A 17,258-nucleotide genomic window follows, 5' to 3' on the forward strand; every position below is an offset into this window, starting at 1 on the left:
CTCCATACTGTTGTGGCAATATCTATCTATCTATCTATCTATCTATCTATCTATCTATCTATCTATCTATCTATCTATCTATCGAAAATTAACTTTGAGCCAGGTATACAATGATACTGAATTTTTTGTAAGAATACTAATGGAATGCTGTACATACTGTAATGCACCGTGAATAATGATTTTATTGTGATTGTATATGTAAGTCTTGCTTGTGAAAATATAATTTTGATCTTTGTACCTTAACTCTTTACTTTGTTTCATTGGCTCTTAAATCTTTGGTTAATGAGCATGTGTGTATTGTTTTTTACAGCTCTTTTGTCTTTACAAGAACTTTGAATAGATGAAAGTGACTGGCTCTCTTGGTTGGTGGTTGTAAAAGTTGAATACTACAAAATAGTGCACAAACAAATTTACATTTACATTTATTTGCTTAGCCGTCTCTTTTACCTAAAGTGACTTGCAAAAGCGTCATTGATCAACTTAATGTAGTAAACCTCCTTGTATAATGTTATAGGACAGGATTACAAAATTGATTACTGTATCATCAACAGTGAAGATCTCAGAACAAAATACATCCCAGTTACAATTCCTAGGTTACAAACGTAACACATCATATCAATTATAAAGAAATTCACCAAACAAGAGGATCTTTAAATGCATCTTCAACATGTTGAGGGGGTCAGAATTTTGAAAGGTGGCGAGCAGCTTTTTCCACTAAGTTACAGGCAACACATGAAAAGAGTCTCGATTGAGATTTGATACCATGCTTGGTGATGCCTGCCGGTTTTCCTGCCAGATGAGAATTGCGGTAATCCTGACATAACAACACCAAAGCCTGGACCAGGAGTTGTTCTGCATATTCTGTCAGATATAGCCTAGTCTTGTGGTTGTAGTACAGAGTGAATCTGTAAGACCAAGAGACTGTTGCAGTATGATCAGTGAAGGACAGGTGGTCAACAATCACCACCCCAAGGTTGTGAACAGACTTGGCAGGTATTAGCGATAAATAGGAGGAAAATGAGAAGAAAGGCAAAGTTGTAATCAGTGAGATTGTGAATATGACTAATTTTATTTATCTCACATTAGTTAAGAATATTTAGAAGAAAATGTGACTGCATAGATAAGAGTTAAAATGGTAAGGTAAGGGTGATAAATAGTAACAGATAAAGTAAATAACTTTGTATGACAATGGGTCACTGAGTACAAATAGAGACTGGGTACTGGAGGTGGTGTGAGTAACTATCAATGCTAGAAAGTCACATAGCAAAGAACCAGTATTCCATGGGATGCCAAAAGACCCCTCTAAATTTACACTGAATAAGAGGAGTGTTTAATTATGATAAAGCATACTGTTTTCAGATATAGTCAAGGATCCTCAACATGAGTTAGAATATCTTTAAAGGCTAATAAAAATTGTGTAGCTGGGAGCTAATAGGCCTAGGTTTGGAAGATGCCAAGAGATAGTTGATAGTTTAATCCACTTTAGTGACAGGCATCTAGAATGGCATAACAGTACCTGGATAGCAATTGGGCAAAGCCTAAAGCATGTGAAATATTTTATTAGAAGTAGATGCAAGTAAATAGATAAAGTTAACAGGAACGAGAATACTTGCTTTCATTTTTAAATATACATTCTTTAAGGTGGGGGGGGCAGTGAGAGGTGTTTTTTTTTTTAATCCAAACTAGAGAGCTTTGCCCCCTGCTCGTTTTGCTCGCCCACCCCCAACCCCCCTGGGCTGTGCAATGCCCCAGCCACTTCCCATCTCTGCCGCTTGTGTTGTGAAAAGGGGGTCTGAACGCATACTAAGGGGATGCAGTTGCCTCTCTGAAATCCTCTCTTAAACGGTGATACAATGGGAAACAAATACATTTTTTTTCCTCCTCTGTGCTCGATCTACTGTTGACTTGCTGCTACTGCCGTGCTGCGTGATCTGCATGTCGAGCAGCGCTTCGAAAATTTAAAAGCCCGTACAGCAGCTGTCCTTTTGTCTCACTGCCTTGTCTCGCAGGACGTTAAAGTGTCTCTGAGAAGGTCATGTCTCAACCCAAGATTTTTTTTATAAAATAGTGAGATATATGTGTATACTGTAAATTGAAACAATTACAATAGCACATTCTTTGATAGCCGAAAAAAGTGTACATTCCTGAAGACAATGTATGTCAGAAATGTGGCCTCAAGGTCTGTGTTGTTGAACCTAAGAATGACTTAACTTAAATACAGAATGTGAAGACCTTATCAACATAACATTCAAAAAGGGAATGCACTTTATCAGTGGTGTATAAGGACAATGAAGCTCATACAGAGATAGAGAGAGAAAAAAGCAGGTGCATGCAAGCTACATTCATGGCAATAAGAGCACAATACAAAAGGACATAAACCATCCAAAAATCACTGGATTGATAGCAGGATTTAACAATACTGAAAATGATGAAAAGATAACTGCATGAGGTTGCTTAAGTATAATAGTATTAAAAGGATTGGTAAAGGATGATAAGAATTCTAGTAACAACAGCAAAGATTAAATAACAAATGTATATTATTTGAACAGGAGTTTTTCCCAGTTTAGAGGTCAGTGATATACATGTAAAATTTAGTTCAGGAGTGTTAAAGGAAATAGTAAAAGGTTTGCAGATCAAACAAAGATAAATGTTAGTATTGCAAAGGCTAAGAACAAATAAATCACTTGGATTGGATATAGTTAACCTAGTGACTGGGAATATATATCATTAATATGTACTTTTCAGAATTAGGCAAATATGGGAGAAATTCTTAAGACAGCAAAAGCCGTCTTAAGAATTTCTGTGCAAACGTCCCCTCTGGTGGGTATAGACTAGTTATGTTAAAGCTTACCATGGGCAAATTAATAAATGCAGTTCTAAAAGTCAGAACAGAGAACTATATAGCCAATGTATTTGAGTCACTATGCAGTATGGGTGTTCTAGTTAAGATTGTGTGAGGAATAGTTGTGGTTCAAGAAATTAATTTAGGTGAACAGTAGTCTCACAATGATTAATGCTAGGGTCACTGCTCCTTTACTTTATTTTTTTTCCAAATCAGTTACATAAGAAATGTCAGTAATGACTTAGTTATGTTTGCAAGTGGCACTGTACTATGTGGATAACCAGATATCAAAAGATTTTGTTTAACTTACTCAATGTTCTTACACTTCATCTTTAGAAACGGGAAAAACAAACAAAAATGTATATGTTCTGTTACCTTTTATTTAAATATATATTTCTGCATACAGTGTGTATGAAAGCTCCACACAGTGATGTGCTTTTTGGTTACTGTTTTAGATTTGTATGAATAAGTGTTCTGAACTTGAATTTTTGATGTAATCTCTATGTCAGTAACATAAAGGAGTGTGCTTTGACTTGGGTTCGTAGCCCATGCAGTGCTGATTATTGCCTTGCACCCATTACTGCCTGCATAGGGTCCTACTCACTGTGATGCCTTATTTGATTAAGCAGATTTGGAAAATAAATGTATGCAGTTGTATACATTTAACACAAAGTGCATGTCTGAGGTCTGGATCAAGAAAGTGTGCTTTATGAGAAAAACACTGGGAATCTGAGAGGACTGTCACCATCCAGCATTAGCAGTTGTAGGCAGTATAATACAATTGCAAACAGGGCTTCTTATTGAAGTACAAGCAGGAGGGTCACGGCAAAGCTATATAATACACTTGTGAGGTCATATCTGGAAAGTCAACAATATTCTTATACCATGATTATGAGGTGAGGTTCAAGGAATTTCAGTCAGTCAGTCACTGTCCAACCCGCTATATCCTAACACAGGGTCATGGGGGGGTCTGCTGGAGCCAATCCCAGCCAGCACAAGGCAGGAACAAATCCCGGGCAGGGTGCAAGCCCACCGCAGGGCACACACACACCAAGCACACACTAGAGACAATTTAGGATCGCCAATGCACCTAAACTGCATGTCTTTGGACTGTGGGAGGAAACCTTCAAGGAATTTATTTTTTCTTTTTCAATTAAAGAAATGACTTGTTAGACGTTGTATCTGGAGGATTGTAGTTGGACACATATGGAAGCTTGATAAGGGTACATTTCACGCGATACAATTAATTAGATTATTTATCAGTAATTTTGACTGTTTGCTATTTGACTTTTTATTGTGTTAAAATGTGAAGGCCTGAAAAAGCATTTCTGAGAGAATTTAATTTTAGTTGGAGGAGGTCGACTTCTGTACATGATAAATATACGTGTATACAACCGGAATTTTGGTATGAACGCTATTTTGGTATCCGATCGGAAATTTATTTTGTTGACGCTTTGATTTATTCTCTCTGGAATAGTTTGTGTCTTTCAGAGGGCTGGAGACATTAAGGTTACCGCTTCCTTGTGAATTGTCAGTAGATTAAAATAAAAATCCTATTGTGCCCAGCTTTCTTAATATAAACAAAGCAGGAGCACGGCGTGATTTATTCAGACCACGCCCACACAGGTGCGCGCCTATAAACTAATACTGTACTGTAAACTATATGCCTCCCAGGCCACACCCGCTTCCGCCCACCTGTTGCACAAATATGGTCGCGCCCTGCCTCCAAAAGAGTGATTGACTGATTCAACTGCCGCTCCATTGGCTGTTTCGAACGGCGCTTCCAGAAATACTTATGCCGCTCCGAGCTCAGAGAAGCAAGAAGGATGGGAAGCGGTTGACAGTTACAGGAGAAAAGTACAGTCGTCTGTCTGTTATAATATATATTTTTAGTTAATTCCGACGGCGTAAGTAAAGTAGAGTTATTTGGAGCGTGAATGAGATCGCAAAGCCCTATTTGGTAAGTACAAGTTATTACATTTGTTGCTTACGGTATGGATTCTTTACAGTAAATTCCAGGCAGGAATCGAGGCAGCGGCGTGAAAGCGTAACAGAGAAATAGGCGTACATCCGGCGCCAGTCGGCTCTTCGTTAGTAAATATTTCCGTCACATTCAGCTAGTTTTAAACCTAACTATCAAATGTCGCTGCGTCCCAAGATTAGGAAAAAGAAACGGTCAGCGTACCGCGTGAGCTATAGCCAAAGAATGTATGCAGAATACAGTACTACACTAAAAAGTATTTACGAACACTCCCTGATTTTTGGGGGGCAACGCCACTCGCTCTCTTAAACCAATGTGAAAAGGAACGTGAAAACAGCTAAACGTCCGCAGACCCCGCCGCGTGTGGCATATGTAATGCGTTAGTCATTTCGTGGACTAGCCATTTTTTCCGGGGGTTAAAGAAGGATATTTTAATTAAGAAGTGGAATGCATAATGACTCACGCAGTCTTATTTTTGTTGCGGTTACAAACGAATATAAACAACGCGTTAAAAAGAATGGAGAAATTGTAGAATTAGAATGGATTTAGCAGAAGTACCAGAAGATGCAATCTGTTTATTCCAGAGTCGGCATCCCACTCTGCAGTTGGGACGACCGAACGCGGACAGTACAATTTCAGAACAGAGCGTAACCTTTCCTCGATCTCATTTAGTGGTGAGTGTTACACTGTTAACAATGCAAACGTGTTTGAGGAATATTACGACAGTTGTCATAAAACAAAGTAACAAATTTTCAAAACATCGTTTTTAACTAGCTAAGCAACGTTATCCATTGCGTGACGCAGCTGTCATCTACCGCCAGCACGTTCAAATACTGGAGAACGGTGAAAACTGAGGGCAGAGCTGCATCGGTCATCGGGTGTTCGTGAACATTTAAATGCGACACATTTACAAGAAGAGAGGTTTTCCGGAAAGTGCTACAAAAAACACTTCGCGTCCCGAATCTGCCCTAAAATGCAGTTTTTGTAAGGGAGCTTAAAGCTTGTCTGCATTTTGCACCCCTAGGAATGCAGTAGGAGACAGATGGTTGTAAAGTTGCCAGTAGTTTGATGCAGTTGAGTTTAAAAGGCAGGAAATTCACATATAGCTTTCTGCATAGTATTTGACCCAAGTTTAATTTTCTTTTATCCAGGTGTTACATGCCATGACCCACTGCAAAGCCAAATCTGTTTCCTTTATGGCTGTTATCCTTTTATTTGTTTTCTTAAACTTATGCAAACTACTACTAGTAATTCTGCTTTGCAAAAAGTGTTGAAATCATAGAACGTGTTGATTTTTTGCTGTTGACAATATGAAATACTACCCAGGTTTTATTGGGCATTGTGGGATTTGGCTTAGCATTTTTATACAAAGGGGCATTGAGAACACAAAAATTCTGATCATGCAGCTGTATTGTTCCTGTAGCTTTGAAGCCACTCAAATTGCACTTTTCTTTAATTCTCACACCCTCATCCATTCATTAAAGACAAATTAAAAGAAAAAACTTTATAAATGAATAGGTGTAGCTTGGAGGCTTAGCACTTATGTTTGCTGCCATGTAGGTACACCATCTGTGTGGTATTTGTATGTTCTCTTCATTGACATTGTAGTTTTCATTGAGTGTTCTGTTTTTCTTCTCCAATTTAAAGATGTATAAAATGATTTTCTAATCCACTTAATCCAGTTCAGGTTTGCCGTGTCCCAGAGCCCACCCTGGTAGGACTGGGTGCAATGCAAGAACAGGACCTGGACAGCACACTAATCTATTGCATCTTCCTGCTCATATACAGTACACATTCCGCATTCACACAGGGTCCAATTTGGACTTGCCAATTAACCAAACTAGCCTATCTTTGGGGATATGAGAGGAAAGTCCGTGTACCCATGCAAAAAGAATTTAAAACTTATGTCACTCAATGTGTGAGGCAGCAGCACTAGTTATTGCCCCGTCATGCCATCCATCTCAGAAGTGTTTTGGCCAATTACTGATTCTAAACTGACCTTGTGTGAGTAACGGTAAATATGTAAATGTGTGTGAGCTAGCCTAGGACTCCTTGTTACTCTAATGAAAAGTAAAAAAAAAAAAAAAATAAGGCAGTATAATGTAGTGGTTAAGGCACAGGCTGTTAAGGTTGAAGGTTCTGTCCCCACATAAAATTCACTGTATAACATTAAGTAAATTACTTATAGTAACTTGCTTTAGTAATAGGAATCTGCAGGTATGCAATTGCAATGTGTTTTTATTTTATTCACTGTACATTTGCTTATATCTGTTTCCTGTGTTGTTCCATTATTAAAGTAAAATGTTCAGAAGTATTTTCTATTAATAGTAAGATCCGTACAAGAACTTTATGATATATTAATAATTCTAAATCTGAAAATTTTTGCATCTCACTTTTCAGGCTTATTTTATTAGGTTTGAAAAAGCGGATTATCCTTGTTCATATAATCAAAATCACATACTGGTGGTCTGTGGTGTGTTTTTTTTTTATTATTATTATATAAAAAAAAACACCTCCTTTTTCATTACTGCATAACTATTGTAAACTGACTGCTGGTGACTCATAGGAGGAAAAAATCCAGGAAAAACAGTAATTTTCAGGCTTTTCTCAAAAAAGAAATATTTGTTTTCGTATTTGTATTAAATTAACTTAAAATGTCTGAAGAGTATTAAGTTGTTTACCTCCATGACATGGATGTGGTGGAGTTTTGGGTGTGCTACTTCTTTTGTACTTGGACTTAAGTCTGTTTCCCTTGCTGACATTCCTTCTGTGAAATCTGCATGATCTCTCTGTGCTCTTGTTATAGTCCAGAGTAGTAGACACATGTTGTCATAATAAAGGGAGACTGTACATTTTATCGCTCAATGTGATTATTTGTTTGAATTTGCCTTGCATTGTGCTCGTTTCCACTCTGCTTTGATTCCCATTCTTTTCTTGCTGATAGGAAGGGTTACTTCTCCAAGCCACTTTGCACTATATAGACAACACTTAGAAAAGAAAATGGATGGATGAATCTCTATAACTCAATTTCTGTCATGCATCTGCTTGAGAGACAGTTATGTATAATGAGCTGTATTGAGATTTCTTGGACTAGAAATGGGTTGCACTTCATCTCTGCTAGGTCTGGAACAATGCCCAATACTCACTTTATGATCTAAGTCGAGTTTGGCTTGATAGTAAATTTTCATGAAGTGCATTGGTTATGATATAAAAGTACTGTATTTCACTAGAAAAGAAGTATGTAAATCCATTTGTTTTTAATTATTTTTATTATGCTTTTGTCATATCTTGAGCCAGAAGTATATAATTCAGAGAGATGTGAATGGGTAAAACATATACAGAATTGTTAAGCGAATTCAGGAATTGAAGGTTGGAGGCACTTAATTAGAATACTTTAAATTGTGGTTCTTTTATTTCTTTTTGAGCAGTGGCAGAGTGTTGGAGGGAAGTATTTTCACAGCCGGCTATTGAATGTTTCTCTTTCTTTCATTCCCAGAGTGGTTTTGAGGGAAGGGGGTAGACAGGAAAAGGCCACAGCTGCATCCCTCCTTAAGGCTTACTAAGGAATAAGATTGACCAGGTCTGTATGCACGCTCATTTTGTTTGCTTTCATGAATACTGAAAAATAATTTTTTTTTAACGTAATATGAGAGCATTACTATATGGCTATGCAAAAATGTAGCCTATTTTTAAACTATTAAACATGAAATTGTAAATTATATTTTTAAGCTCTGCACATGGTTTTTCGTTCTAATCTATTCCCTTTGTGTAGCTTTTCACTTGAGAATGTTCTCTGCCTATCTATTTATTTGTGTGAAAAAAGTTAAAGGTTATTTTCATACCGAGAAGAGGAGGTAAGAGACACAATGTTTTTGCTGTGTATAGCCTTCATCTGGTGTGTAATTTCATCCAGAGTTACAAACCTGATGAAGGCCATACAGGAAAAACACTGTGTCACATTTACCAAGCGTGGGAAATCACATTTTAACATTTTTATGTATACTTTTGCATATTTTTTTTTTCAGTTTGGTTTTATTTCTATCAGGATCTGTTGCAGATTTAAAATGATTAGATTACTTCAGTTATTTCCTTATTACAGCTAGTTAATGTTTAGATGCCATGATGTCCCATGACACCAAGCACAATACAAATAAAAGCACAAGCAGCACCCATTAATATTCTTGTCATCTTCTTTCTCTCTCTCTTTCACTTTCTGTCTCTGTCACATCTCTGCCTCCTCCATTCCGCCTGGCAAGCTTTGTCCTCCAACTCCCGACTCTGGCTTCTTCAGCTGAGGTAGCCAGCTACTTTTGAGTGGTCCCTGGAAGTATTTCCGGTGCACCAAAGACTTGGCCTGGCAGCAATTCAGAGTAAGGCAGAAGCCCCACAAAATATAGCTTGCTAGTCCCCACAGGACCCCCCTGGCAGCACCCAAGGAACCCAACAGGGCTGAGCCAAAGAACTCCAATTCTCAAACTGTCCTGTTAGAATCTGAGGCACTGCTGCAGCCTATGGAGGCTGCCATCTGGCATTCTAGGGCAGACAATGCCCTGAGTATGCTGTCACCCCTTGTCCTTCCATTACAAAAGGATGCCAGCCATCCTTCACAGCATATAAATGTTTTATTTATATAGTGAAGCTGCCAGGATTCTTGTTAAATTGCCTATGATCATTTAATCTGCCTTGTCTTGAAGAAGTTACAGACGCAGGTCCAGAGCTTAAAGGTAACTAGCTTTATACAACGTGTGTGAAGAGTCCTATTTAAGTCTTTTTAAAAACCCAGTGTGGTGCTTTTGTTTTTAATTGGTGGTCATGTTATTTGTGTGTTCTGGTTCATGTTGGAGTGTATCCAGTTCAGAGCATTCCTATTACCAGTTTAACTAGCAGGTTTTGCTGACAACAGGCAAAACTGTTCTCTAATCACTGAATTAATCCTTGAACAGAGCACTTATGTGTAGGAAATATTGCTACAGTGAAGGTTTAATTCAGTATAATTTCCTCAGATGAACCAGTCACTTTTTCTTTAATCAACTGGTCAGCCTTAATTTTATGTAACCATCTTCACAGCACACACTTATCATATAGCATTCTACAAAGCAAATTGTTACAGAGTTCATTTCAAAGCAAGGTAAAATGTAAGATAATTCAATGTATAAATAATAGTCCAGTTTATTATATTACTATATAAATTGTATAACATACACACATACAGTGCTAGACAGGAGTATCAATTTTTAAATGTAATGTTTATATTCTGTCACGTGTTTCCTTGTAGTTAAGGATATGAACATGCATCCTGGATTGTGCAGGCTCACAATCCAAATTTTCTTATTTTAATATTCCATGAAGATATCAAGCTTCCCCCACCCATTTAAAATGAGAATTATGCACTGTAATGTACACTGCTTTGTTGCCTAATCCCAAATGTGAAATTCAAGGTAAAGCAATTAACATTGAGCATCCATTTTTTGAAATCTGTATTAACAATGCCTTTTTACAGCTGGGGGCCATTATTCATATATTTCAAGATAATGAGCTTTTCATATATAGCAAAGAGGAAAAAGTACAATAATAAAAAGGACATGTTACTTTGTGGTTCTTTGGGTATTGGTCAGTAATTTCTTATACAACAATGAAGTCTCCCAAAGGTGTTGGTAGCATTTATTTCAAAGTAACAGTATTTAGAATAGCATTTCATGTTTAATTAAAGTTTTTTAGTCAAAAATTTCCAGCCATAACAGTGGCTTATTTTTACAAAGAGCTGGAATACTGTCATAATGCTATAAATTGTAGCATAGTATTTTATCTTGTTTGCTACATTTTCTCTTTTATGGGAAAATAGCATTTTGAGGTGGTGAGCTGTTGTAAAAATGTTGGATCCCTTTGGTTATCTGGGATCCAAGGAGGCGGATAATTGTGTGCCTCACACCACATTCAGGTGTTGCATTGTTTTCTGTTTCCTTTCTGCTTTGCTGTTTGCTTGTCTGTTAAAGTCATATGAAACGTAAAAAAAAAAAAAGCTCCAGCTATTGTGCAGAATCCAAAACTAGCGATGCCACCAGTTAAAATCTGATTTTAGAGGAAATTTAACTCCATTAATGAAATTATGCACTCTGGTTGTGTGTCTGGGTTCTGGATGTCTGAATTGAAGCTTTACATATATCATTCAGTTTGCGGATAGGCCGAATACACAGCTGGCTGTTCATGTCAGATGTCCATTTAAGATTTCTTAGTTTTTGTGTGTCCTGACCAATAGTCTTCTCTGTTGCATAAAGAGAGAAAGAAAAAGTTAGTAGCAGTTTTGTGTCTAACCTTCATATATGACAAAATATCAATGTAATTTTTACTCTTTAGAACCACTGATCATAAAACATTTCAATTGTGCCTCGAGTACGTTTTTTAAAAAATACACTGTACATAGTATGTCTTAAATGTATTTCCTGTGTATGGTGAGTATGTCTACATACAGTCTTACCTGAAATTAAATAAAAAATTAATAAATAAACTTGGTATGTTAGCTGTTGGAATTATTATAATGTTGTGGCTCACTTCTTGGGATAAGATTCCATACGTTGGATAAAAGTATGTCATTCATATAAAGATCTGCATTTGACGACTCCTTTGCCTTCTGTAATTAACCATTATTGTAACACTATTAGGAGCATTGCAAACATAAAATAATTGTTTAAAGAGTCCTTACTCGAACCAGCAGCAGCGAGCACATCACACCCATCCTGCTCCGTCTTCACTGGCTCCCTGTGTCTTACAGAATCAAATATAAAATCCTATTAATAACCTACAAAGCCTTAAATGACCTAGTGCCAAACTGCATTAGTGACCTTCTCCATCACTATGTGCCTGCCCACTCACTAAGGTCCTCTGATTCTGGCAATCTTGTTGTGCCCCACACTAATCTACACTCCATGGGTGACGGGGCCTTCAGCTGTATAGCGCCCAGACTCTGGAATGACCTACCGAAATTAATTAGATCAGCTGACTCCATGAATTCTTTTAAAAAACAACTCAAAACTCATCTGTTCAGGAAGGCTTTTAGCTCTACTTGACTTCATTCCCCTTCTTTCAGTTTACCTCTCTGTCAAGATGCTCATGTAACCTGTGTGTGTGCTAGACCATCAATTCTGTTATCTGTTAGGCTTTCTCTGAATTTACTGTCTTAATCTTCTTTATTTATTTATTTGGTTTGTACTATGTTATATACTGTATACCCTGCCGTTCTTTCTTATATTCTGGAAGTGCCTTGAGCATGGGAAAGGTGCTATATAAATAAAATGTATTATTATTATTAAAATAGAGATAAGTAGATAGATGCAACTTTATTTGTCATGAGGGGGAAATTTGACATTTTACATAATCTGTGTAAATAAGTGAAAACATAAATAGATAAGCAAATAAATATGCACATACACACTTTGGTCCGAACACACACCAGAATGACTGTAAAGCAAATTACAAAAGTTCTGACTTGGCTGTCACCGTCATAGTGAGGCATTATGCAGGTGCATAGCTTTTCATGTAAGGGTGTCCCAGTAGCGTTTCTTGATGCTCTTCGTGGTGGAGTGTAAGACTTTTGGGACCTTCAGATCTTAACTCGATGTTTTGGAGAATCTGGGTAAATAGGATGGACAAGCTTATTGGGCTGATCAGTCTGTTCTCATATAGATTGTTGTAATGTTTTAATATAAGTAGGATGGGGGCACTGATGAGTGCTGCAAGCTAGGCCTAGTTGTGTACCCTGACCCAATTGCTGTATATGTAAAGTGAGTTTGCATTTCTTGTGTCATTGTGAGTTTTATTTTAGTATTCTTTTTTCCCCCCACATCCATAGTTGCATGCATTGGGCAGCTGTAAATTGTTCTGGTACTCGTGGTGGACCCAATCCAGTCTATGTTTTCCTTTCTTTTCCTTCCTGCTCTCTGTGATTCAGGTTAAAATGTTAGGATGGATGTATTTCTGTCTTTTTTATTAAATGTGAGCTGATGTTTTTCATAGCAGCATCCGACAAAAGGAAATATTATGAGGTCAGTACTGAAGGAATGGATATTGGGTTGTAAAATTATCTTATTTATGCTTTATGTGAAACATTATTGTGACAACTAAAAATAAGCCTGCTTTTTCCAATATACAGTAGTTATTAGTAGAAGGCCTTGTTCCTATCTGTGTATCTGTCATCACTTGACTTATTCTTTTCTACATCGTTCATTTAATGCCTTTGATGAACTGAATTATTGTGAATCTTACCAGTTAGCTTTATATGGTTTGAAGAGTTCAGTGACAGATGCAGAATCGACAAAAATCTGGCTAATCATGTTAGGTCAGTGACAGATGGTGCTGCTGTCAACTTAAGATACCTCTACTTATTTTTTTTCTATACCCTCAAGTCAACCTTGAGCAAAGCTTGCTTGATTACTGTTTATTTTTAACTTTTCTTTTGGCTGTGTATTCTTTTGTTAACAAACTCGCACTGAGCACAAAGTAACAGGTTGAAAACACAAATTCGCTTTATCTTGCAAAAGATTCCTGTACTTTTAATATGTATTTATTTAATATATGTGTATTTAATACATATATCCTTTTTGTAGCTGCGTTTTCCCAAAATGACCAAAGTTCAGCAGCTTCAACTCAAAAATGGGATTCAACAAAAAGCCTGACGCGCAGAAATGATTCCACAGACAAAATATCTTAGTTTTTAAAAGTTTAGTTAAGTTTCAAAGTAAAACAGTTCACACAAAAAAGAAAATTAAAATAGCAAAAAAAAGAAAAAAATGAATGTTAAGAAAAGTTCAGTTCTAAGCTTAATATTGTTACATCTCAAATCGTTACCATTTCATAACATTTCAGAACCATTTCTAAACGGTCAGAAAACTGTATGCTTATCCCATTTCTAAGCTTAAAATGGTTCTTTCAAGTCCCTCTTTACTGGGACCTGTTCTAAACAAACTGAGCTTATCACACTGTTAATCAGTTATAGTAAGAAGGTTCTATCTCTTGCTAACTTATAGGGGGAAAAGACTATACCATAAGCTATGACTATGAAAGGAATTTATATTCTGTTCAAATTAAGCAAACATCAATACGAGTTTAACTCAAAACTTTAACTTTCTAAGATTGGCTCTTACATTTCCGGCCCCTAATTGGCTATGCAGGATTGAAGACAATTACTATATTTTACTTTAATATGAGCCAGTTACTTTTATATTAACTATTCTTTTCAAATCATTAGCAATAACACTGCAAACAAACATTTTAAAAATTTCTGTTTCTTGAAGCAGGCACAGTTTATTCACGGGTCTGTCCAGTGTGCTGGTTTTGGTCTGCACACAAACTCTTCTCACTGCACCTTTGGCATCTGTCCGATACGTTTATGAATGTGTTGCAATATGAGAGAAGCAACATGTGAATGCTTGTGTAGAATTGCTCCTGCCTTCCTAAAGACACAAATCTGTTTTAGTTTGCCTACCAAGTAAACAGATCTACAGATGATTCCATTTCCCATGTTTCACGCTCCACTCTTTCCCACTTGGACACTGTTTAAAAAATGCCATGTGGGGCGACTGTTTATCATGTTTAGCTCCGCTGTCAACACAATTGTACCCACCAGACTAGCAACAAAATTACAAAATTTGGGTCTTCGCTCCACCCTGTGCACTTGGATCCTGGACTTATTGTCTGCTAGACCATAAGTAGTCAAAGTTATATAACATACCTCCAGCTTCATTGCTTGAAGACTGGCAACCTACAGGGGAGTACTTAGACCCCTGCTATATTCACTGTGAATTTGATTGTATAGTTAAAAACAACATTAGTAAAATTTACTGACGATACAATGGTGGTAGGTCTCATCAGTAACAACAATGAGAAGCACTACCTAGACAGAGTGGCTGGCCTGTGAATATGGTGTCAGAAAAACTCTATCTATCGATGACCACAAAACAAAAGAGTTCCTAATTGATTTCAGCAGGGAGAAGAAGTGAAGAACTGAGAGCATACCTCTACTCATTAGTGGTGCTGCAGTAGAGAAGGTTGAATGTTGTAGATACCTCAGAATGAACATCAGGAGTGACTTACACACAGACATTATGTTGTAAAAAGCAACTGAAGAAATTCAGAGTGTCAAAAACAGTCCTGAAGTTCTTCTATCATGCATCCATTGAAAACATACCAGCAGAAAAAAAACCAGTGCTGCAAATGTACAATACGCTCGGCTGGCCATATTTTGGGGATATTACTACCATTGCGCAGGACCTATATTCAATAAAGTGCACTACCGTTGTAACCAGGATCATGTAGGACTTCCCTCACCCCTTCTTCAGAAAGCTTTAAATTATTAAGATCTGACAGGTGCCTGCGTTACAGAAGGACTTGAGAAAGGGCTTAATTTCCCAGGTGGTAAAAATAATGGCATCTTAAAATGATCTATTATTTACATTGGTTAACTATTAATTATGTTTTTACAATTATTTAACAATTATATCTCTGTATATGGTTTATATAATTACAATTGTGTGAGTATTTTGAATGTGCACCTTTTAGTGTTTAATATTTCTTTTATATATATTTTAAATTTAATTGCTTAGTACAGCCTGCTCATGATATACCTCTGTGTGTACATGTGACAAATCTTGAATCACTTAAAGTTTAATCTTGAAGCCTTGTATTTTGCAGGTCACTGCTTAACAGCATGTGTACACTGCTTGATGCAGGAAAGTTAAAATGTAGTTTTTTCTCCGCAATGGCTGATATATACCAAGATTTGTACAACTATAGTTGGCTTGGAAGCATTCTGACAGGCATTTTAATCAGTTATCAAATCAGCAGTGCCATTTTTTTCTTTAGTGCATAACATGAGGCAAAGTTAATGTTTTGTGAAATTCTAGAATGCAGTTAGAAGCAAATACTAATCTTATGCCCATGCTCTTTTTTTTTTTTTTTTTTTTTTTTTCATGCTATGTTTAATGCTATTTTGTTAGCTGTCTCTGTGAGGTGAAGATGGTGCTCAACATGTTAAAACTTTGTCTTCCTAAATATTTGCCTTATCATGATGTGGTTTTGACCTTCATAATCTGTTGTATTCTATTTTTGCAATTTAGACTGAGATAGAGTGGGCTTTTTTTGTCCTTTTGTTTAGTTTACTCCTGGACAATGGACCAACCATTTATGTGGCATATCCTGCTTCTTTCATGTTCTTTATGCTATAATCCTTTCCTGCTAATGACACATTTTCTTCCTGTGTTTAAATCCCAATTCACATTTATATTTGGTTAGTAATGTCAACAGTGAATTTTTTTTGTATTTTTAATTCTGTGGTGTTATCATTCTGTGTTGCCATTATCTTTTTTTAATATTTTACCTTGTAAAAGTTTATTCTGTACCTATTTTTCCCTTAAGCAGTTATTAAGTAATTGAAACCACAAACCTCAGAGTGATGGTAAGCAAAACAAATCAAGATTATAAGCGAATAAAGTGTTCTTTGCTTTTAAAGTTAAACTTGCAGTTATTTTGGAGTTTCTGACTTGCGCTGATTTGCTGTAGACATAAGTGCTGGCCTTATGTGATCGCTTTGTTAGATTAAGTGAGTCTGAGAAAGTTACGTTATCCTTCTTTTACTTCTTGTTGTTACTGTACCTGTGAAGCTTTCTGATGGGTCCGTTGTTTAGTATGTTAGTTTTCTTTGAGATCTGAATGCATTATGTAAATGCAATTACAAATTTCTGAATAGCTTTTATGGTATATGGCTTTTGAAGTCAGTATAGTGATAAACTGTTTGGCTTCTGTAGACATTGTGTGGTTAAGTTCCCTTTATTAGTGTGGGACAAAGTGAAAGTGTGTTGGCTCAGCTATAACTGGTTGATTTACCCACTGTAAAATTGATGGCTTAATTTAGGAATCTACCTTTCAGATTAAAGCTGCAGCTAGAAACCAGAATCATACAAGACAGCTGCAAAACGCACACACACGGAGCTCCATCTATTTTATTTTATTTTCTAACTCATCTTGTACCAGTATTGGCTCCAGCAGACCCCCATGACCCTGTAGTTAGGATATAGTGGGTTGGATAATTGATGGATGGATGTACCAGTAGACAAATTTGTTAGGTAACCAGAACTTGATCTAGCAGTACTGAGCACACAATTAAAAAGAGGCCTGGACAAGAAGATAATCCATAACAGGACACTTTCTCTTGAACTGGGATAATGTATAGTTGTTGGTCAGTCTAAAATGTACATTATTGGGAGGTAACCGTACTCATAAAAAAATATAAAAAAAATTTGCCATGTAGGCATAGTGATATTTGGTCTCAAGATTTATGCTCGGCTGCCAAACTTAATATATAAAAACATGAAAGCAATTAAAGTTTTTTGTTTTTCTTTATCCAGGAAAAGGAAAATAAATAAATTAAGTTAGATAAAAATATGT

The 17,258-nt window shown here is 36.6% G+C and overlaps 1 protein-coding gene across 4 annotated transcripts in view; it reads left to right on the forward strand.

The window, feature by feature from the left end:
• Positions 1 to 17,258, forward strand: part of gas2l3 (growth arrest-specific 2 like 3) — a 97,297-nt gene that overhangs the window by 6,395 nt on the left and 73,644 nt on the right. For 2 of the 4 annotated variants that reach the window (XM_039761677.1, XM_039761678.1), the window contains exon 2: positions 8,320 to 8,403. The gene's annotated coding sequence lies outside the window, so the exon portion shown is untranslated. Of the gene's footprint in view, positions 1 to 4,636; positions 4,803 to 5,445; positions 5,498 to 8,319; positions 8,404 to 17,258 lie in introns of those variants that run through there. The other 2 variants (XM_039761676.1, XM_039761679.1) reach the window with 2 other exon arrangements.

This window comes from Polypterus senegalus, chromosome 8 (assembly GCF_016835505.1).
Source record: "Polypterus senegalus isolate Bchr_013 chromosome 8, ASM1683550v1, whole genome shotgun sequence".
NCBI lineage: Eukaryota > Metazoa > Chordata > Cladistia > Polypteriformes > Polypteridae > Polypterus > Polypterus senegalus.